Genomic DNA, 15,063 nt, shown 5'->3' on the forward strand with positions numbered 1-15,063 from the left:
GAGAATGTCCCTGTTCTTGTCCCCCTCTCTCAGGGATGGGGTGGATGTTTCACATGCACCTGGTTTGTTAGTTCCATTCACTCTCTTGTGAAATAGATAATTCCTGTTTTACTCCGGTATCAGTGAGTTAAAGCCCGGCACAGTCCACCCTTCATCTACATCATATCTCAGGGCCTAATGTTGGTCAGTCCTGTCTGGCTCCAGAACAATCCCACCACTTCCTGCAGTTTTCCTTCTTTCCTATCTTTACTGAACACCTTGTATCCAGGAATCCCTAGTCCCGCCCGATCTCTGTTAGAGCCACAGCATCTGATTTCCACTTGGCAATCTGTGTCTGTAACTCCCCAAAACTGTATTATTGACCCATTTCAGTCTGTTTCCCATCAGTCAGGGTCTTTCATTGGCAAAGGTTGCATTTAACGAATCTCAATGATTGTGGAGACCTGGTGAAGTTGGGAAAAATCAGAAGGAACAGTTGCACTATTTGCAACAACCGGTACCCGGGACTCCAGGGGGCCCGTTGTGCTCGGGTCTGGGACTGGGGAGCAAGAGCATGGCCTGTAATCTCTGGTCTCTGTCCCTGATTGGTGGGTCCTCTCTGATGGAGACCATTGTCAAATCCATTGTCAAGATCGCCACCTGCTGACCTGGAGAAGCAAGAACATGCAGTGCTTGTGGGAATAATCTGAATGTGATCAGAGGACATGGTCAAAAATCATACGACACCAGGTTATAATCCAATTGGTTTATTATAAGACACAAGCTTCGCCCCTTATTCAGGTGCTCAGGGGAGCAAACAAGGAGAATTTAATCAACAGAGAAAACAAACTCTGCTGTTCATTTCCTTCTCGGTTGACTCCGTTCTCCTAAATGACATGAACAAGAGACAAGGCAAGAATAAAGAATATAAGGACACCACCAGTGACGGCCTGAAATTCATAAGAAACCTCACCCAGCACTTCGATGTAAAGTAAGAGTATGTGAACAATACTTAGTGACAATATTTTCCTGCTTTTTCAGTTTTTAGCATCGATTCAAAGCAGAAAGAGTCTTTCTTTCTCCTTCCCTCCTTGAAACTCTAACTGAGATGATCAAACCCAGCCCAGTTCATGTGACGGGCTGAGGAATTGTCTAATGATTGAGAGAGGGGACTGGGTCAGGATTCCCTAGAATTCAGAAGGCTGGGATGAGATGTCACTGAAACATTTAAAATTCTCCAGGGCCCTGACAGGGTAGATTTTGAAAGGGTGAACCCTTACCTGGGGATTCTAAAGCAGAGTCCCAGTCTGGGAATAAGGGGTTAGACATTTTGATCAGAGATGAGGAATGGGTGGCACAGTGGCTGGCATCACTGCCTCACAGCGCCAGGGTCCTGGGTTTGATTCCACCTTCAGGCAACTGTCTGTGTTGAATTTGTATGTTCTCCCTGAGTCTGAATGGGTTTCCTCCGGGTGCCTCAGTTTCTTCTCTCAGTCCAGAGATGTGCAGGTTAGCTGGATTGGCCATCGAAGTGTAGGGTTAGGAGAGAGGGCTGGTTCTGGGTGAAATGCTGCTTGTACTTGATGGGCTGAATGGCCTTCTTCCATACCGTAGGGATTCTATGATTCTGTGTTGCTATGGGTCTGGAGTCATATGTCAGTCAGGATGGGCAAGGACAGCAATCTGATGGACATTAGTGGGCCCGATGGGGTTCTCCCCCAACAATGGTCGTCATTAGACTCTTAACTCCAGAGTCTTTTTGGATTTAAAATTCCACTCCATACATTGCCAGGATTTAGATTAGATTCCCTGCAGTATGTAAACAGGCCCTTCCATTGAACAAGTCCACACCGACCCTCCGAAGAGTAACCCACCCACACTCATTCCCCATATTTACCCCTGACTATGGGCAATTTAGCGTGACCAATTCACCTAACCTGCACATCTTTGGACTGTGGGAGGAGACCGGAACACCCGGAGGAAACCCATGCAGACACAGGGAGAATGTGCAAACTCCATAAAAGGCAGTCACCTGAGGCTAAAGTCGAACCTGGGATTCTGGTGCTGTGAGGCAGCAGTGCTAACCACTGTACCACCGTGCTGCCCCACGGTGATCCCAGATCCCTCAGAACATTACTTGGCTCTTGTGATTAAGAATCTAGTTCAAAGTTTGTGAGAAGATTTGTAGCTCGGGTGCTTGTTGTTGTGGTTCTGTTCGCCGAGCTGGGAGTTTTTGTTGCAAACGTTTCGTCCCCTTTCTAGGCAACATCTTCAGTGCTTGGGAGCCTCCTGTGAAGCGCTTCTGTGCTGATTCCTCCGGCATTTATACTGGTTTGAATCTGCCGCTTCCGGTTGTCAGTTGCTGTTCGCTGCAGTGGCCGGTATATAGGGTTTAGGTCGATGTGTCTGTTGATAGAATTTGTGGAGGAGTGCCATGCCTCTAGGAATTCCCTGGCTGTTCTCTGTTTGGCCTGCCCTATAATAGTGGTGTTGTCCCAATCAAATTCATGTTGTTTGTCATCTGAGTGTATGGCTACTAGGGATAGCTGGTCGTGTCGTTTCGTGGCTAGTTGGTGTTCATGAATGCGGGTTGTTAGCTGTCTTCTTGTTTGTCCTATGTAGTGTTTTGTGCAGTCCTTGCATGGGATTTTGTACACTACGTTGGTTTTGCTCATGCTGGGTATCGGGTCCTTTGTCCTGGTGAGTTGTTGTCTGAGAGTGGCTGTTCGTTTGTGTGCTCTTTTGAGTCCTAGTGGTCGCAGCAGTCTGGTTGTCAGTTCAGAAATGCTCCTGATGTATGGGAGTGTGGCCAGTCCTTTGGGTTGTGGCATGTCCTCATTTCATTGTCTTTCCCTTAGGCATCTGTTGATGAAATTGCGCAGGTATCTGATTTTGGTGAATACCTTGTATGGGTGTTCTTCTTCCTCTTTTTGTAGTTCTGGTGTGCTGCAGTGTGTTGTGGCCCTTTTGAATAATGTCCTGATGCAACTTCGTTTGTGTGTGTTGGGGTGGTTGCTTTCATAGTTCCTGTACCAATAAAGCTGTGCCACCCCACTTGATTCTGGGCAATAAATGCTGACATAGCAAGTGACGCCCAATCCAGTAAATGAATTAAGAAAAGATCAGTCAAGTTCTGGATAGGACTGTGATGGGTTACTCCCCACTTGCCTGGATGGGTGCTGCTCCAAAAATGATCAAGAAGCTTGATATCTTCCAGTACAAAGCAGCCTGCTTGATTGGCACCACATCAATAAACATAAACTCCCTCCACCACTGATGCTCAGTAACAGCGGTGTGCACCATCTACAAGATGCACTGCAGGAATTCACACCAAGTCTCTTGAGACAGCACTTTCCAAACCCACATCATTTCCATGTAGAAGGACACAAAACACGACCAAAAACAAGTTCCCCTCCAATCCACATAGAATCTTGATTTGAAAATGTATTACCGTTCCTCCAGTGTCGCTGGATTAAAATCCTGAAATTCCTTCACGAAGAGCATTGTGGGTGTATCTACAGCACATGGACTGCAGTGGTTCAAGAAGGCGGCTCACCACCACCTTGCAAAGGGTAGGATTGTGGCTCAGTGGTCAGTGCTGCTACCTCACAGCACCAGGGACTTGGGTTCAATTTCACCCTGGGATGACTGTCTGTGTGGAGGTTGCACATTTTCCCCATGCCTGTGTGGGTTTCTTCCACACAGTCCATAGATATGTTGGTTAGGTGGATTAGCTATGCCAAATTGCACATAGTGTCGAAGGATGTGTTGGCTGGGTGGGTTGGCCATAGGAAATGCTGCAGTACAGGAATGGAGTCAGTCCAGATGGGATGCTGTTTGGTGGGTTGGTGTAGATTTGATGGGCTGAATGACCAACTTCTACACTGTATGATGATTCCATGATTCACAAGACAACACAGAATGTGTAATAAACGCTGGCCCAGATAGCAACACCGATGTCCTCAGAGTGAGTTTTAAACAAAAAGACCATCCTCACTGCTTACTATTCCATCAGTCTTTGTGTCAATGTGGAACTGATTCTCATTATTACATACAGTAAGTAGTTAAGGCCTCACCACAGATTCCTTGTGGAACACCACATGTCACTTTCTTTCCCTGTTGTCTGTCACTAAACCAGCCTCCAAACCAAGTCAAACATTCATCTTCAATCCCATGGGTTTTAATTTTGATCAGCAGACTGTTTTGCGGGAAATTATCAAGTACTTCTGAACTTGCTGGCCTATCGACTATTTAGTTTATGCATTTGGTTCATTAGTCAGAACCTACCCATCACAAATCTATGGGGGCTATTTCCAATTCTCTACATGTTCATTCTCTCGGCTGTTAATTATAGATTCCAATGAAACCCTCAAAAGAGATGTTAGATTGACCAGGATAAAATTTCCTTGGTTCCCGCTCTCATCTTTCTTGAACCCATGAAGTTACAGCAAGACATTTTCCAAATTAAAGGAATGGTTGCTGCTTTGGAACCTAACGGGAAAAGCCTCTGAAACTTCTCCCCCCCTCCCCCTCCCTTTAAACCCCTGAGGTCCTGAAGATCTGTCAGCCTTTAGAGCTGCTCGCTTTCCAATGCTGTTTTCTGGCATGTATCAAGTTTTGCAAATTCCAGTCTTCAATTGTGGCAGGACCTCCCTGGCAAGGAAGCTGCATTATCCCGTTCCTTGACTGTGAAGACTGACATAACTAATTATTGTAAATATCAGCCATTCCCTGAGTCTCATTCATGGAATTCCCAGATTGTTTTTAAAGGGCTCACATTGCACCGGAGCCCCATGATTTTCTAATTTTTGTGTAAAACATTTGTGTTATTCTTGTGACCCCTTGCAGGTCTCTTTCTCAATCACTTTTCTGTAACTCTTGCTTCCTTTTTGTCTTCCTTTGCAGTTCTTCATATCTTCCTTCAGTTGCCTGAATTCTCGATGATATTCCCACATTCGAGTGTTCTCGCCTTCAGTTTTCTGTTTTCTCTCACTTATTTTATCAGCGACGATGTGCTAACAAGTGGGGACCTGCTCCATACTGAGCTGAATACATTGTTAACCATCTCCCCATCTCATTGGGAGTCTGATCTGACAATTGTGGCTGACACCAATCTCTGCTGCATTCTGTTTTCTGGGAGGTGGGTGTCACTGGCATCGATCAGCATTTGTTACCCAAGACTAATTGCCCTTGAACTGCTGGCCTTGCTGTGGCCTCTCAGAAGGCACCTTAGAGTTAACCAGATTGCTGTGGGGCTGGAGTCACATGAGGTCCAGACTGGGTAAGGCTGAGGCTGGACAGCATTCAGGGATCATTATCGTGGTCACCATTAATGAGGCTTGCTTTGTGATTTGAATTCAAATTCCAGCATTTGTCACTGGAGGAGATAGTACAGTTCGATAGATTGTGGCAGGACCTCTGTTTTTTATCTCACTGAAAGACAACAGCTCCCTCAGTTTGCAGTGTCAGCCTTGACTGTGTGCTCAACATAGGAATTAGGAGCAGGAGGAGGCAATTCAGCCCTTCGATCCCTCTCCGCCATTTAACATGACTGTGGCTGATCTTATCCTGGTCTCAACTCCACTCTCCTGCCTGCTCCCCATCGCTCTTTATCTCACTTTTCATCAGAAACACATCGTTCTTGAGCCTGTTGATTGATTCTGCCTCCACTGCACTCTGGGGCATTGAGTTTCACAGATTCACAACCCTCTGGGAGAAGTAGTTTCTCCTCATCTCAGTTCTGAACCTACAGCCTCTCACTCCATATCGATGACCTCTTGTTCCAGACTGTCCCACAAGGGGGAGCATCTATTCAACGTCCTCCTTATCAATCCTCTTTCACATTTTCTATCCCTCCACCAGATCCCTCCTCATTCTTTTGAACTCCAGTGAGTACAAGCCCAAGCTCTTTAACTGCACCTCATGGGACAGCCCTTTCATCCCTGGGATCAGTCTGGGGAACATGCTCTGAACAGCCTCCAGTGCTGAAGGACTCTATGATCAAAATAGACTCCCCAAAGCTTATGAGACAGAGGTGACAGTGCTCCCACTGACCAGGTTCTAGTTTGTACAGGGCTCTGCTCTCAGCTGGATGGTTGGGAGTTGGAGCTGATTGTAAGCTGTATATTGGAGAGGGGTAAGCAATCTTTCTGATCAAAGCCTCCAGAAATGTGAAGGGGTAATTTATGAGCAATTCAGAGCAATGATCTACTCAGTTATTTTGACTCCTGGGGCCTGCTGAGTACTAAACCTCAGCATTTAGGGATTGCTGAGAAATATCTTCATTGACTTGGACATTAATTGTACTTTTCAGGTTCCACAGTTTAATGAAGAGCCCAGAAGATTATAGCTTTGGGTTATTTCCCGATCTCATTGTTGCTGTCTACAAGGCTGTGAAGGACACAGAGTGGAAGAAGTACTTTCCAAAAAAATAGGGGCTGCTCCTGTCTTCAAAGGGTTGCCATCTCTTGAGTGGATATGACACAGAACCACATGCTTCAGGGCTAGAATGGAAAGAAGGAACTTGCATTTGTAACACAGAATCCCTATAGTGTGGAAGTCGGCCATTCAGCCCATTGACTCCATACCTCCCCTCCGAAGGTCATTCTATCTCGACCCCTATCCTATCTCTGTATGTTCCAATGGCTACTCCACCAAGCCTGCACATTGCTGTACACTCTGGGCAATTTAGCATGGCCAATTTATCGAGACTGCAGATCTTTAGACTGTGGGAGGAAACCAGAGCACCCAGGGAAAGTCCACGCAGACACAGGGAGAATGTGCAGACTCCACACAAACCCACCTGAGGCAGTTCCCTGGCACAGTGAGGCAGCAGTGCTAACCACTGAGCCATCGCGCTGCCTATTATTGCTTGCTGTAATGTCTGTTTCATGACTTGTAATTTATTTTATTGTTTTAAATAAACCAACTCACAGAGTTAATGGATTGATTATGGGACCATTATCTTTCACCTCACAGTGAAAGGCTGGAGCAAACACTGTGCCGATGAGGCCTATTGCACAAGCAGCTTAATCTGCAGGTAGAAAATACGAGTGGCAGTCTTTGCTTGTGCGAAGGTGTGTGAGGCAACATATGGGCAAGGAACAAAAGTAGGCCACTCGGCCCTTTGAACCTGCTCCCCTATTCAATAAGATCGTAGTTGATCTGGTTTTAACATCAACTCTACATTCTCCGATAATGTACCATCCCTTCAGTCATGAAGAATCTATCTACCTCTTCCTAGGGTAAATATAGGGTCGGGAAATCGGTCTGGATTAGTTACTCTTCGGAGGGTTTGTGTGGACTTGTTGGGCTGAAGGGCCTGTTTCCACACTGGATGGGTTCTCAATTCTGCATCCACTGCCTTTTAAGGAAGGGAATTCCAAAGACTGACAAGTCTGAGAGGAAAAACGTGTTTCTGAATCTCTGTTTTGATTGGACTCTCCCTTAATTTTAAACTGTGATCCCTAGTTCTGGATTCTCCCACAAGAGGAAACATCCTTTCCACATCCACCCGGTCAAGGCCCCTCAGGATCTTGCTTGTTTCAATGAAGCCTTGCATTCAGTTTCTCCTCACAACACACCATAATGCTCTATGAGCTTTCCCGATGACTTGCTGTACCTACAAACTAACCTTCTGTGATTAATGCACAGAGACCCAGATATGGTTCTGGGGACACAGGCTCAAATCCCACCATGGCAGACGGGGGAATTTAAATTCAATTAAAAAGTCTGCAATTAAGAATCTAACAATGACCATGAATCCCTGTTGTTTGTCAGGAAAACCCATCTGGTTTACTAACGTCCTTTAGGGAAGGAACTGCCATCCTTCCCTGGTCTGGCCTACATGAGAATCCAATCCCACAGCAATGTGGATGACTGTTAACTGCCCTCTGGGGCAATTAGGGGTGGGCAATAAATGCTGTCCTAGTCAGTGACACCCTCATCCAGTCAATGAATGAAAAAGAAAAATCTGACTATAATAATCGACGAGGATTAAAGTCATTTGTAATGAATGAGCAGCCTTTGTTACAGGCCCTCATTATCCCCTGATTTATTCTCTTTCCCACCATAAAGCTACTGTTAGGAAGCATGGAGACTATTCCCACCAGCTCTTGGATCTCTTCCCTATTTGTGCTGCTTTCCAGAACACAAGCATCTTCCTGCTCCAGCCTCCATTCCTCACCCTCACACTGTTCTCCCTCTCTCCACTCCTGACCTCTCACACTGTTCTGCAGCCTCCGCTCCTCACCCAGACCTGTTTAAGACCAGGGGTCATAAGATTAAGGAGAAAGTATGTTTTGACCCAGTGTGTGGTAGCTATGTGGAACATGCTGCCTGAGAGGGTGGTGCAGGCTGAAAATCTCACAACCTTTAAAATACATTTGGAAGAGCACTTTTATTTCCAGGAGACAGTAGGCTCCAGACAACTGCGAGTAAATGGGATTAGTGTAGTTTAGTGTGTGGTGGTTGGCATAGACTTGGTGGGCCGAAGGGCCTATTTCTGTGCTGTGTGACTCTCGAACCTGGCTCCCTGGCTCTGTGAGGCAGCAGTGCTGTGTCGCCCATATTGAGGGAGGCACACAACAAAATCAGCTCAAGGGATTCCTGTTTTTGAAAGCCCCACCGCCACATCACCCAGTTAGCAAATTAAAACAAAGGATGGGTTATAAGCACAGCTCCCTGCCGGGGTGGTGAAGGGGAGGTGTGGTCACTGGTCAGATAACAAAGACATAGGAAGAGAGGGAGTGGACCCAATTAAAATGGAAGGGGAGTGGTGTGGGGGGTATCTGTGAATGGATACTTACCCATCTGACAGAGTGCCCTCCACCTGGCAATCTATTTTACGCAATGTAGAAACATAGAGGATAGGAGCAGGAGTAGGCCATCGGCCCCTCCAGCCTGCTCTGCCTCTCAATATGATTGTGGCTGATCATGGAGCACATTACTGTAATCCCTCCCTACCCCGTATGCCTTGGTTCCTTCGCCACAAGAGCTGTCTCTACCTCCTTCTTGAAAACATAATGTTTTGGCCTCAACCACTTTCTGTGACAGAGAATTCCACAGGCTCACCACTCTCTGGGTGAAGACATTTTTCCTCATCTCTGTCCTATAGAGTTTACCTCTTAACCTTAAACTATGAACCTGGTTCTGGACTTCCCCACCATTGGGAACATCCTTACTCCATTTGACTTGTCTCACATCCTGTTCCAATTTTACAGCTGTCTCCAAGATTCCCTTCCTTCATCCTTCTAACCTCCAGTGAACACAATCCTCACCAACTCAACCTCTTCTTATACGTCAGTCCTGCCATCACAGAAATCAAATAGCATTCAGTCATTAATATTACTCAGCCCATTGTGGAATGTCGTGGAAATTAAATTGACTCGACTTAGCTATTAGCAAGAGCAACCAAAAAGAGCTTTATTAATTTTTTTTAACCTCTGCATTGCAGGGGGACCACATGCACTTGACAAAAATGCCTTGTGCAAGGGGCCTGAGCATAATTCAGATATTCTCCTTATCCTGTTTCTTATCACACTCTCAAGGACAAAGACTGTGAAGATTTGAGTTGTTATTCTTTTCATTCCCTTGTTGTGGACAGACTGTTCTTATATTTTTCTCTTGTTGAATATTTACAAAGTTCCTCAGAGAGAAGCTGTCCCTCGACTGCATACTTCAGCAAAGTGTCAGAGAGTTTTAATTTTGGTCAAGCACTGTCTTTCAGGTTTCAGAGTAAATGGATTTCAGAGTAAATGTTAATTTTGTTAATTTTCCATTACATGGAACACAGGCTTTGTAGGTCAGAGTTAGAAGACAATCATTGCCAGTTCTAGAATTCGGGCTTCAGGTGCAGTAATCTCAATGGAATCATTGGATACTATTTTACAGCAGCAGAAAGATGGGAGGTGTAGATGGAGGGTGCAGACAGCAGTGTAGACAGTGGGTGTAGATGGTGGGTGCAAACAGAGGGACTAGACAGTGGCTGTGGATACTGGGTGCAGATAGTGGGTACAGACGGTGGTGCAGACCGAGGGTGCAGATGGTGGGAGCAGATGGTGTTGTAGACAGAAGGTCCAAACGGTAGTTGCAGATGGTGGTGTAGACAGTAGTGTAGACAAGAGCAATATCTTGCGTTGTGACCACATTGGTGGCTGTGTGGAATCACACAGAGAGCAGCCAGTGAGCCTGACACAGTCAGGGACACCCCCTGGTGCTGAAGATCATGCTGTTACCGACAAAGGTTGCATTTCAACTGAAACTGCACTTCCTCCCTACACACTCCCCTCTTGTCACCACATGCCTCACAACAATCCCTGGAGATGCCAGGCAGCACCCTGTGCTCTCGCTCAGTCTCCAATGACCTTGACCCTCCTCCCAAGCACTTACTTGGGCCTTCACTGAAGGTTGAGCCATTTCCTCTGACCCTTGATCATTGATTTGCCATCTTGGAACTGTCTAATATAGTCACCATTAACCTGTACCACCCTCTCAGCTTGGAGCGTAGATTGATACAGCACAGAAAAGGCCCTTTGGCCCATTGAGTCTGCCCTGGCATAACTACTGCTAAAGGGACTCTAATCCCAAGTTCCTGCACTTATCCCAAATCCTTGCATGTTATGATATTTAAATGTTGTAAGGTTTCAAGCCTTCACTACCTTCCCTGGCAGAGGGTTGTGTGTTTATAATTCATATCACGTCAGGCTCAAAGAGTTTAATAAAAGCTCCTGTTCTTTCATGTACAGTATGGTGGCTCAGTGGTTAGCACTACTGCCTCACAGCACCAAGGACCTGGGTTCGATTCCAGTCTGAGGTGACTGTCTTTGTGGAGTTTGCACGCTCCCCCTGTGTCTGTGTGGGTTTCCTCCGTGTGCTCCAGTTCCCTCCCACAATCCAAAGATGAGCAGGTTATGTGAATTGGCCATTCTAAAATTGCCACAGTGATCAAGAATCTGTCAGTCAGGGGAATTGTTGAGTAAAAGGGTAGGGGAATGAGTCTCAGGGAGTCTGTCTTCAGAGGGTTGGTGTTGGCTTGTTGGGCCAAATGGCCTGTTTCCACACTGTGGAGTCTGTGACAGTCCATTCCAGATTCCCATCACCCAGAATGAACATCTTATTTCCCAAATCTCATTTGTGATGTTCATAATGAAACCATTCATTTTATCTTGTCTCGTTTAGCTCTTGTGCTCCTTGTTCAATAAATGTTTTTTTTTCAATAAAATATAAGTTCCTTGATGGGCTGTTAACCTTGTCCAATCAGGGAGCCCCGGCTGACAGATAAAAAGGGGAGTGTCAGAAGGACTGATACTCTGGGACCTGACTCTGAATAACAACCTGCCAACCAACCCCCTCCTTCTGTCACCCTCAACCTCCCCATGCTTACTCTTGATGCCCCTTTGACCCAGCCTGTTGCTGCCTTTGGGAGAGGTTGGCCTTCCTTCCATTCCTAATGAAGAGCTTATGCCAAAAGCATTGATTATCCTGCTCCTCAGATGCTGCCTGACCGGCTGCGGTTTCCCATCAACACACTCTTGACCCTGATCTCCACCATCTGCAGTCTTCACTTTCTCCTTCCCTCCAGCACCAGGAAAGTGGACATCATCCCAGAGGAGCATCGTCCCACTTGCTCATTACAGACAGAGATGACTGGTGGTGTGTTTAACCTGAAGGTCACCACAGCTGAGGCAGGGGGAGTGAAGGTGGCACCTTCATGGTGGTAGCACCCTTCATTAATCCACTGCAATCCCTCTTGGGGCTGCAAGAATTCAACCTCACTCACTGCTCTCCTCCCTGTAAGGTAATATTACTGCATCTAGTTTAGAGCTTATTGACCATTGAAATACGACTATGGCTAGTCAGCATTGGCTGAGCAGACAGCCACTACTGCAATGATTCCAGCTCCAGAAAATCCCCTTGTAATTGGGAGCACATTAGGGAGCACAGTGTGCACTGCCTCTGAAATCCCTCCCTTACTGAGAATATACTCTCAGTATTCACCTTTCTCAGCTGCCATCTCAATTTCACTGTAAATTCTGTGAACTATGATCCTGCCCCATTAGCTGCCTGATGAAGGAGCAATGCTCCGAAAGCTTGTACTTCCAAAGAAACCTGTTGGACTATAACCTGGTGTTGTGTGATTTTTAACCTTGGCCACCTCAATGAGCTGCCATCTCAGACTGAGGTGTTTTTCTTTCGAGATTTGACAACATTAAAGCCTAATCTTCAATCCCCATCACAAAGGCCATTCTCCCCCCATCACTCAGAGACAAATACCTCAGAGACACCGACAGGCAGCACAGAGTAACATACTCACACTCATTGAGATACAGAGTTAAAAATCACACAACACCAGGTTATAGTCCAATAGGATTAATTGGAAGCACACTCGCTTTCGGAGCGCCACTTCATCATCAGGTGGTTGTGGAGGACACTCCCTTGATGAAGGAGCGGCGCTCCGAAAGCTAGTGTGCTTCCAATTAATCCTATTGGACTATAACCTGGTGTTGTGTGATTTTTAACTTTGTACACCCCAGTCCAACACCAGCATCTCCAAATCATTGCACTGCCTACAGCCAGTGCAGAATAACACAGATACACACACACACACACACAAACACACACACAGACACCTACAGGCAACACTGAGTAACACACACAGAGAGTCAGGCAGCACTGAGTAACATGCTCCATGCTGCCTGTAGGTGTCTCTCTGAATAACACACCCACACTCAGAGTGACACCTACAGGCAGCATTATGTAGTACACTCACACTCAGAGGGACACGCAGCCTGCACTGTCAGTGATTGACCTAAGATCACTTCAGGGACAACACAGGATGCAGCAAAGAGTGCAGAGTGCAATCCCAGCACCTGAGCCTGGACCACAGAGTGAAGAGGGAATGCCTAAGATTGTAATTATTGAGTCCTAACAGCTTTCTGTTTCTAGGTAAAAACAAGGACTGGAAACCAGAGGCGAGATCAGATTGGTGCTGGAAAAGCACAGCAGGTCAGGCAGCATCCCAGTAGCAGGAAAATCAATGTTTCGGGCAAAAGCCCTTCATCAGATATAGAAGCAGGGTGCCTGCAGAGTGGAGAGATAAATGAGTGGGGGTTGGGGAGAAAGTAGAATCAAGTACAATAGGTGAATGGGGGTGGGATGGAGGTGATAGGTCAGAGATGAGGGTAGAGTGGATAGGTGGAAAGGAAAATAAGCAGGTAGGACAGGTCATGAGGATGGTGCTGAGGCTGGAAGGTTGGAGCTGGGGTGAGGCGGGGGGAAGAAGAAATGAGGAAGCTGGTGAAATTCAGATTGATGCCATGGGATTGAAGTGTTCCGAGGCGGAAGATGAGGTGCTCTTCCTCTAGGCGTCGGGTGATGAGGGAGCGGCGGTGGAGGAGGCCTAGGACCTGCATGTCCTTGGCAGAGTGGGAGGGGGAGTTGAAATGTTGGGTCACAGGGCAGTGGGGTTGATTGGTGTGGTTGTCCCGGAGATGTTCACTAAAGAGCTCTGCAAGGAGGTGTCCAGTCTCCCCAATATAGAGGAAACCGCATCAGGTGCAACAGATACAGTAAATGATATTGGAGGATGTGCTGGTAAAAATTTGATGGATATGGAAGGCTCTTTTGGGGCCTTAGATGGAGGTGAGGGAGGAGGTGTGGGCAGAGGTTTTGCAATTCCTGCGGTGGCAGGGGCGCGTGTCAGGAAGGGAGGGTGGGTTGTTGGGGGACGTGGACTTGACCAAGTAGTCACGGACGGAACGGTCTTTGTGGAAAGCAGGAATGGGTGGGGAGGGAAATATATCCCTGGTGGTTTGCAGGTGGCGAAAATGTCGTTGGATGATGTGGTTTATGCGAAGTTTGGTAGGGTGGAAGATGGAAGGGGGGGTTCTGTCCTTGTTACGGTAGGAGGGGTGGGGTTTGAGGGCAGAGGGGTGGGATGTGGATGAGATGCGTTGGAGGGCATCTTTGACCACGTGGGAAGGGAAATTGCCGTCTCTCAAGAAGAAGGCCATCTGATGTGTTCTGTGATGGAAGTGGTCCTCCTGGGAGCAAATATGGCGGAGGCAGAGGAATTGGGAATACAGGATGGCTTTTTTGCAAGAGGTAGGTTGGGAAGTAGGTGAAATTCTCGGTGCCGGTAGGTTTGTAAAAAATGTCAGTGTCAAGTCGGTCATCATTAATGGAGATGGAGTGGTCCAGGAAGGGGAGGGAGGTGTCAGAGATGGTCCAGGTTGTCATTGATGGAAAACTGTTTGGAATCTTGTAACCTCCAATGATTCCAGATCAAAGGGATCATTTGAAAGTGATTGATGATTGGCTCTCAGTATCCTCTACAAAGATGTGTCATTGATTGACAAGCCAATTAGCCAATTGTGACAATGCCATGCTGAAATGCAGCCAATCAGCTCAATGGAGTCGTCAATCTCCAAAGCACACAGACACAGAGACTTAAACTTCTTCATCTTTATTCCCTTTTCCAGATTAACATTGACAGAAAAAAACTACAATTAACAGCCCAGACAGAGGAAGCTGCTCAAATTCACAGCCACATTGGAGCTTGAGGCAAACACTTGTGGAGATTTTCTCAATAACATGAGAATCCTTTCCCTTCAAACAGTGACAAAACCTTAAATTGGAACTGACAGCTAAGCAGGAAGGAGATCTGGTTTACTGAAACAGAGACTTCTGAGGTTCACATTGTTTTGTACAGCTGACAGTCTTCAGCAACTTCAAGAGATTTTACTTGGCATCACAAGTCAACTCTGTCCCCATCAAACACTCCCAGAACAGGGACAGCATGGGGTTTGACATAGCATAAAGCTCTATCTACAGTGTCCCAATGACCTATCATAACCCCTGAACCTCAGAAATGTCTCTGAGCCAGTCCTGAGAAGGAAGAGAGTTGAAATTCAGTGCTGGCAATGACCTTTGTCCTGCCAGCTCAGCCCTGTTCTATTTAAAGTTGTGTCTCCTCTGTGGACTGTCTCCAACACTCTACACACATTCTGATCTCCTGATGCTCTTGCTGAGGGGAGAGGGGAGGGTCACGTGGGTGAGGGCACAGGAGAAGCGAGCGTCAGACTC

At 46.7% G+C, this 15,063-nt stretch overlaps 1 pseudogene; it reads right to left on the reverse strand.

Annotated features, from left to right (window-relative positions):
* The window catches only part of LOC132818896 (immunoglobulin kappa light chain-like), a 107,932-nt pseudogene that overhangs the window by 82,993 nt on the left and 9,876 nt on the right, over positions 1-15,063 (reverse strand).

This window comes from Hemiscyllium ocellatum, chromosome 9 (assembly GCF_020745735.1).
Source record: "Hemiscyllium ocellatum isolate sHemOce1 chromosome 9, sHemOce1.pat.X.cur, whole genome shotgun sequence".
In the NCBI taxonomy this organism is placed as follows: Eukaryota; Metazoa; Chordata; class Chondrichthyes; order Orectolobiformes; family Hemiscylliidae; genus Hemiscyllium; species Hemiscyllium ocellatum.